This window comes from Capra hircus, chromosome 9, assembly GCF_001704415.2.
Source record: "Capra hircus breed San Clemente chromosome 9, ASM170441v1, whole genome shotgun sequence".
Taxonomy (NCBI): Eukaryota; Metazoa; Chordata; class Mammalia; order Artiodactyla; family Bovidae; genus Capra; species Capra hircus.
Genome location: NC_030816.1, coordinates 858,463 through 866,508, shown reverse-complemented (window position 1 = coordinate 866,508; position 8,046 = coordinate 858,463). Strand labels below are relative to the sequence as shown.

General features: G+C 37.5%; 1 pseudogene; it reads left to right on the top strand.

Annotated features, from left to right (window-relative positions):
• On the top strand, nt 2,977-3,756 carry LOC102188137 (annotated as a pseudogene).

The window sequence follows — 8,046 nt, the reverse complement described above, 5'->3', positions numbered from 1 at the left end:
TCTGCCTCCGATGCAGGAGACCCGGGTTCAATCCCTGGGTCAGGAAGATCCCCTGGAGAAGGAAGTGGTAACCCACTCCAGTATTCTTGCCTAGAGAATCCCATGGACAGAGAAGTCTGGTAGGCTTCAGTCCACCGGGTCGCAAAGAGTCGGACACGACTGAGCGACTTCACTTCACTTCACTTCACTTTGAAGCTAAAAGTGGGCATGTGACAACTTTTGACCAATAATAAATAAATGGAATTTTTCTAGGTGACATCTAAGAAAGTGTTTGTTTTCCTGATTGAAAGAAAACATATCATTAGCACAGCTCCTTTTAAAATAGTCACAATGTCAATGTCTTAAACTCACAAGCATGAAAAATGACCATAAGAACAGTTCTATCATTTGGTGCCATTGACCCAAAGTCAGTAGCCTCTTAACTCCAAAAATCCTCAGGAAGTGAAAACTATTCATTTAAAGTACTAATAGTCAGGTTTTCCTTACCTACAGCCAAAATTACTTTTAATTGCTGTACAAATCCATTTCCAACATACATCAATTATGTTAATTTATATCCCCAATGCCTGTTACAGTACCTGGGACATAAAATTTACTGTCTTTATTAAATTAATTAATATATGTATATAATTTCTAGTAATATTAATATTTAAAGCCAATTAAATTTAAGATACAATTTTGGAAGCCAATTTTTTTTGCAAATTTGCATTTTTTCAAATACCTTCTAATAAACTCATTGTTGATGACCATCACATGTTTACATTACTGTATTATCCTTTACAAAGTGTTGACTTTTGGGCTGGTTTGGAATATTCTTTAAAAATTCTTCCAAAATGTATAAAACACATCTGCAAATGTTAGATTTAAGGTCAGGCATTACTGTATGAATCTTTCTTATGATTTTAATGTCCTTACTTGCATTTCTATCAATTCTTCATCACATTGTGAAAATTCGGCTCATCTCTATTAACCTCACCTTAGATACATTTTTTCCAGATTTTCTAAGACTTTTATTATTACATAACATTGTAATAATTGCAAAATTGCCAAAGCAAAACATTGCAATATCTAATACTCTGAGATTTAGATTCTGTGATTTGAATTCTATTTTTCATTAGCTATGAAAATCTGAGTTTAAAAATATTATAATGCATAGAGAAATCTAAATCCTTAAACTTTCAGAAAGCTTTAAATCCATGGAGAAAAATCTATTTATTTTCATTAATATGTTTCCATGCAGTTTATGTTTTTAAAATAAAACTTTTCTAATAATATAATTTCTCATCTGGAATGTAAATATTCTCAAAGTAAAAGTAAGAGTTTGTTAAACTTACAGTTCTATTCAGTAAATTTTTTTGTTAAACCCTCAGCATTTTAAATCATAGGAAGTAGTTATGGATGAACTAGGTTTCAGTTGTTTAAAGAACCGTAGGGAACATAATGAAAAGTTTCTCCTAACACTGTGCCACTCAGAACAAACTGACCTCATCCTTGTGAGGTTTTGTGGTATGACTGACACCAAGGCTTCTATGTAAGTTATGAAGATAATGCATCAACCTTGCCTGGAGCATGAACATGTGGTTTGCAAATCATGACAATGGCTTCGAAAGAAAACATGGAGAAAGTTGAGTCCAAGGGCTTCATAAAAGCTGAAATGAAGACACCCATGTATCAGAGAGTAGCAAAATAGTTTTAAAAGTAGGTGAACACTTTCCTGGGACAGTGGAGGCCCCTAATTTCCTTCCTAGACTCAGAAGTCAGGGAATTCTAGGGTTGAAGAAGTTTAATAACATGGTTTTTCATCTTCAGCCCATAGTAACAGATAACAGACATATAGATATAGTGTGAATAAAGATATACACATGCCTGTGGTTAAGACACCTTAATCAAAGAGAATAATATTTAGCAAAAAATATCTAACTTGAACCTGTAGTTGTTCAATTTGATGCAAAGGGCAAGTTATTTCTTATTTAATAGTTAAGTATTCTAACGCACACCCTTCTATCAGATGGACAATATAGATACTAAGTAAAAAGTATTTCTTACCTCCATAAATTATTTTTGTTACTTATCTTTATTCTGTCTTGAATTTAAACTCACATGTCTGAAATAACATGGTTGAAGGTGGGCAGACCTCAGAAGTCTGAAGTGGAGTATGAGTTTCTTTGAACAGTAATTAATATCTATTCCAAATAATTTGCATGGTTCTATTCCCCAAATTTCTAAGAAATATTTACCCATCAATCACAAGCCACAAAACAGAGGCAAAAGCACAAAAGAAATAAAAAACAAAAAAGATGATATAAAACCTACCCTGACAATGCTGCTGCTGCTAAGTCATTTCAGTCGTGTCCGACTCTGTGCGACCCCATAGACGGCAGCCCACCAGGCTCTCCCGTCCCTGGGATTCTCCAGGCAAGAACACTGGAGTGGGTTGCCATTTCCTTCTCCAATGCACCCTGACAATAGAGGACTAGAAAATAGCTATACACTTTAAGTCTAAGAAATTTAAAGCTCTAGCAAAGTGAAAGGATTCATTTCAAACAGAATCCAAAAAAACGTTCATTAAATGTAAACATTTTTATATTCTGCTTCTTTATACAAAGATAAGTTAAAAGTTCTGGAGACATTATTCAATGATGATTGTGGCTGAAATTTCTGAATTGAAAGAGCTGAATTCTCTATCTGTTGGCCAAACTTATAGATATGGCCATTTGATAACTAAGGCCCTCAAATTATAAGATTTTTCACAAACTTTAAAACTGCATCTTAACAAAAATACCACATAAGAAAACTGAACTTAGGCACAATTCTCCTATTCTTAGATTTTGTTAAACTCTGAAAAACATAATAACTAAATTGGCTGGGAACTAAACACTTGCAGCCTTTAATTTCACTGTTATGCAAAGGCAAGGATGTCATTCATTCAGGCATCTTAATTATTACTTCTTGGAGTGAGGGAGGATGTGCTAGCAGATGATCAAATTGGTGCTCTTTGTGTGTCTGGGTAACATCTTTCTATCACCCATTGCAGAAGCAGTTTTTATTTTTATTTATCTTTATTTTTTTTCCAGTTTTTGATATGTCTTTTTTTAATTAAATTTTTATTTTTACTTTATTTTACTTTACAATAATGTATTGGTTTTGCCATACATTGACATGAATCCACCACGGGTGTACATGCATTCCCAAATATGAACCCCCCTCCCACCTCCCTACCCATAACATCTCTCTGGGTCATCCCCTTGCACCAGCCCAAAGCATCCTGTATCCTGCATCGGACATAGACTGGCAATTCGTTTCTTACAAGATAGTATACATGTTTCAGTGCCATTCTCCCAAATCATCCCACCCTCTCCCTTTGAAACCTGTAACTGATCAAACCATTTCAGATAGTTGGAGGATAGGCCATGCATTGACAACCATGTATGAACTAGGAAACCCTCCTGATTATCAGCGGACAGGCTTCCATGAAAAATCATGGTAATCCCATGAGTCATATTGCCCAGCAGATTACCTAAAAAGATTGCCACTTTTGACTGTATACCACATATGAATGAAATCAATTGAAGAGATTTGAACAGAAAGAGTTATCAAGTTAAAAACTGCAAAGTGAAAATTGAACTATTTGGGAGCTATGATCCACAGAAACAACTCATTATTGAAGATCATTGTTAGACCAACAACTCTGACTTTGAGACCATCAATGAGCAATGTGTGCAGCACTGCAGAACATTTCTGGAGAAGGTTCACTGACCGGGTCCAGTCCTGCGAAGCCCAGGCTTATCCCCACAGGCCCCTTTTCTCGGCTCAGTGTCACAGTTCCCTAGCTCAAGGTCATGGCCCTTTCTTCAGTTGACTCACTGTTTCTTACTTTTAAAAAATAATTATAGATAAAAATCGGTCGTATTTGGCAGAATAATAAAAAAGCATTTTTGATTAGGCAGTGTATGGGGTGAAGATGAATCAGAAAGCATGGCCTCCACTGTCCTTTTGGATGATGTGTGATGTTTGCCCATCTGCTCAGTGCCAGGCAGCGGCTTGATGAGTAAGTGCATAAGTAAGCATGTTGCTTGTAATCTGTTCATGGAACAAGCTGGTGATCCTGGAGCCACAGCAGCCTTGCTTCCCCTCCATCTTCAGTGGAGTGTAACTTCTCCTCCCTGGGGCCGGCACCCCCAAGACAGGACCCCATGTGGAGAGCTACATGAAGACAGCTCTTCTTGACTCTCTCTTCAACCCTGTTTACAGTTGGTGACCCAAAATCCTGGAAGGACTCTGAGTCACAGATCAGTCTGAGTGACAGTCGTTCAGAAGCAGAGAGAGTTGAGAGGAACAGCTTCCAGGACTTAGTATCATAAGGATCCCTGGTGGGAGACGCTGAGTCATAAACCCACTTGGGCCTGAAGGATGAGCAGGCGAGTTTCCCATCGTGGGTAGCAGAGGCAGAAACGCTGGGGAGGTCGTGGCAAGAAGACTGGCAAATGTGTCTGACTCCCTGTGGAATTGTTCCATGGGATTCTTATCCTGAAGACTTGAAAGGTTAAGTGAATTGAGAATTTGATAACTATGTTCAGAAAAATTAAAGAATTGAGAAAAAATGTTTAACTGAAACTAGAACATAGAAAGCAAAGCACTTCAAAAATTATACATTAATGTCCTAACCATTCAGTACTTGTTTAATAACTTCAAAGTGATATCTTACTCTTTTCTGTTCCTTTATGTTCATAAACAAATTTCTAGCTTGTTTTCTTTCACATATATGTATTAAATATTGATTCTCAGACAAATTCTAGGATAAGTTGGCTTTGTCTTTACAGCTATTTTTCCAGACTGGGGGTCATGTGAAGAGAGAAACACATTAGTGAATCCACTTATCTTTTAAAAATTAGATTTAGTCAGATTCATTCAAAGTATGTCTACCTTTAAAAATATGGAGTTTCTGAAGTCTTAAGGTCCCTTTTTTAGTTTAATGTTTCCATTACAAAATCACACAGGAAATACAAATACAAGCTTATTTGAAATATTCACTACCAAATCAAGCTGTATCTTAAGAAATATGTTGCCAATACATAGTGATACTCTCTTTAAAGAATACTGATTTAATTGTCCCTTATAAGAATTTATAGCCTTCTCATTTTATTTACTTATGCCTGTTACATTCTGTGACATTCTGCCAGTATTTCAATCTCTTCATAGATTTGGGAATCACGAAATCTCAATAGTGAACTTTTTCAAAAGTAAAGAATCACTTAGAAGACTTCATTATAACAATGGCAACAAAAAAACTTTTTTTACTTTTCATAAAAGGACTTTATTCTACTTTTGGGCTGGTTGTTAATAAACATTTGTCCTTAACAAGCATTCTAACTATACCAGAGTATATCCAGTGAGCACATCCTCGAAATTTCAGCTGCCAGTGCTTATTAAAAACCATTTGAGAAAAATATTTTTAGTCTTTAGAAGCAAATATTACCATTGTAGTGCTCATGTCATGTCTTAGTCCTTAATACTATTCTTACTTAAAGAAATAGTTGATTCTAAGACTGGGGCAGGGATGGTACTGATGATAGATAGTACAGGTGATGTGTGTGATGATAGAAAGCTAGAAGCTGTCAAATGTTAGTGGGGTTATGAGAGGTAATTTGAAGGGGCTCCTACTGGCTAATGCTGTGAACTTTGAACAATGGAAAGAATAATAATTCTAGTATATCATAGATCTCCTGAAAATCCGGAAAAATTATGCTCAGATAAAGACACCAGAAAAGCATTTGTCATTCTCTAAAGTGTCTGTTTAGTTACTGGTAAAGCGTTTGCCTACAATGCGGGAGATCCGGGTTCAATCCCTGGGTCAGGAAGATCTCCTGGAGAAGGAAATGGCAACCCACTCCAGTGCTCTTGCGTGGAAAATCCCACGGATGGAGGAACCTGGTAGGCTACAGTCCATGGAGTCGCAAAGAGTTGGACAGGACTGAACGACTTCACTTCATAGTTTGAAAATCAGTAATTAAACTGAAAGTCATTTTTCCAGTTTCAGATGGTGGAGTAGAAGAACGTGCACTCATCTCATCCTGTGAGAGCACCAAAGTCGCAGCTAGCTGCTAGCAACCATTGACAGGAGGATGCTGGAACCTATCAAAAAAAAAAAAAAAAATACACCATGTCCAAAGACAAAGAAGAAGCCACAGCAAGACGGTAGGAGGGGCACAACCACGATAGAATCAAATCCCATACCCACCAAGTGAAATTTATTCATGTTTATCTTTTTGCCAGTTTCTAAATATCATCATTCAGTTCAGTCACATAGACGTGTCTAACTCTTTGTGACCCCATGGACTGCAGCACACCAGGCTTCCCTGTCCATCACCAACTCCCAAAGCCTACTCAAACTCATGTCCATTGAGTCTTTGATGCCATCCAACTATCTCATCCTATGTCGTCCCCTTCTCCTCCCACCATCAACCTGTCCCGGCATCAGGATTTTTTCCAATAAGTCAGTTCTTTATATCAGGTGGCCAAAATATTCCAGCTTCAGCTTCAGCATCAGCATCAGTCCTTCCAATGAATATTCAGGACTGATTTGCTTTAGGATTGACAGGTTGGATCTCCTTGAAGTCCAAGGGACCCTCAAGAGTCTTCTCCAACACCATAGTTCAAAAGCATTAATTCTTCAGCTCTCAGCTTTCTTTATAGTCAAACTCTCACATCCATACATGACTACTGGAAACACCATAGCACTGACTAGAAGGACGTTGGCTGGCAAAGTAATGCCTCTGCTTTTTTAATAAGCTGTCTAGGTTTGTCATAGCTTTTCTTCCAAGGAGTAAGCGTCTTTTAATTTCATGGCTACAGTCACCATCTTCAGTGATTTTGGAGCCCAGAAAAATAAAGTCTGACACTGTTTCCATTGTTTCCCCATCTATTTGCCATGAAATGATGGGATCAGATGCCATGATCTTAGGTTTCTGAACATTGAGCTTTAAGCCAACTTTTTCACTCTCCTCTTTCACTTTTGTCAAGAGGCTCTTTAGTTATTCTTTGCTTTCTGCCATAAGGGTGGTGTCATCTGCATATCTGAGGTTATTGATATTTCTCCCGGCAACCTTGATTACAGCTTGCTCTTCATCCAGCTTGGCATTTCACATGATATACTCCTTATATAATTTAAATAAGCAGGGTGACAATATACAGCCTTGACGTACTCCTTTTCATATTTGGAACCAGTCTGTTGTTTCATATCCAGTTCTAACTGTTGCTTCCTGACCTGCACACATATTTCTCAAGAGGCAGGTCAAGTGGTCTGGTATTCCCATCTCTTTCAGAATTTTCCACAGTTTCTTGTGATCCACACAGTCAAAGGCTTTGGCATAGTCAACAAAGCAGAAAGAGATGTTTTTCTGGAACTCTCTTGCTTTTTCCATGATCCAGCAGATGTTGGCAATTTGATCCCTGGTTCCTCTGCCTTTTCTAAAACCAGCTTGAACATCAGGGAGTTCACGTATTGCTGAAGCCTGGCTTGGAGAATTTTGAGCATTACTTTGCTAGCATGTGAGATGAGTGCAATTGTACGGTAGTTTGAGCATTCTTTAGCATTGTCTTTCTTTGGGATTGGAATGAAAACTGACCTTTTCCAGTCCTGTGACCACTGCTGAGTTTACTGAATTTGCTGACATATTGAGTGCAGCAGTTTCACAGCATCATCTTTTAGGATTTGAAATAGCTCAACTGGAATTCTATCACCTCCACTAGTTAGGAAGTAGTGATGCTTCCTAAGTCCCACTTGATTTCTCATACCAGGATGTCTGGCTCTAGGTGAGTGATCACACGACAATGGTTATCTGGGTCATGAAGATCTTTTTTGTATAGTTCTTCTCTGTATTCTTGCCACCTCTTCTTAATATCTTCTCCTTCTGTTAGGTCCATATAATTTCTGTTGTTTATTGTGCCCATCTTTGCATGAAATGTTCCCTTGATATCTTTAATTTTCTTGAAGAGATCTCTAGTCATTCCCATTCTATTGTTTTCCTCTATTTATTTGAATTGATC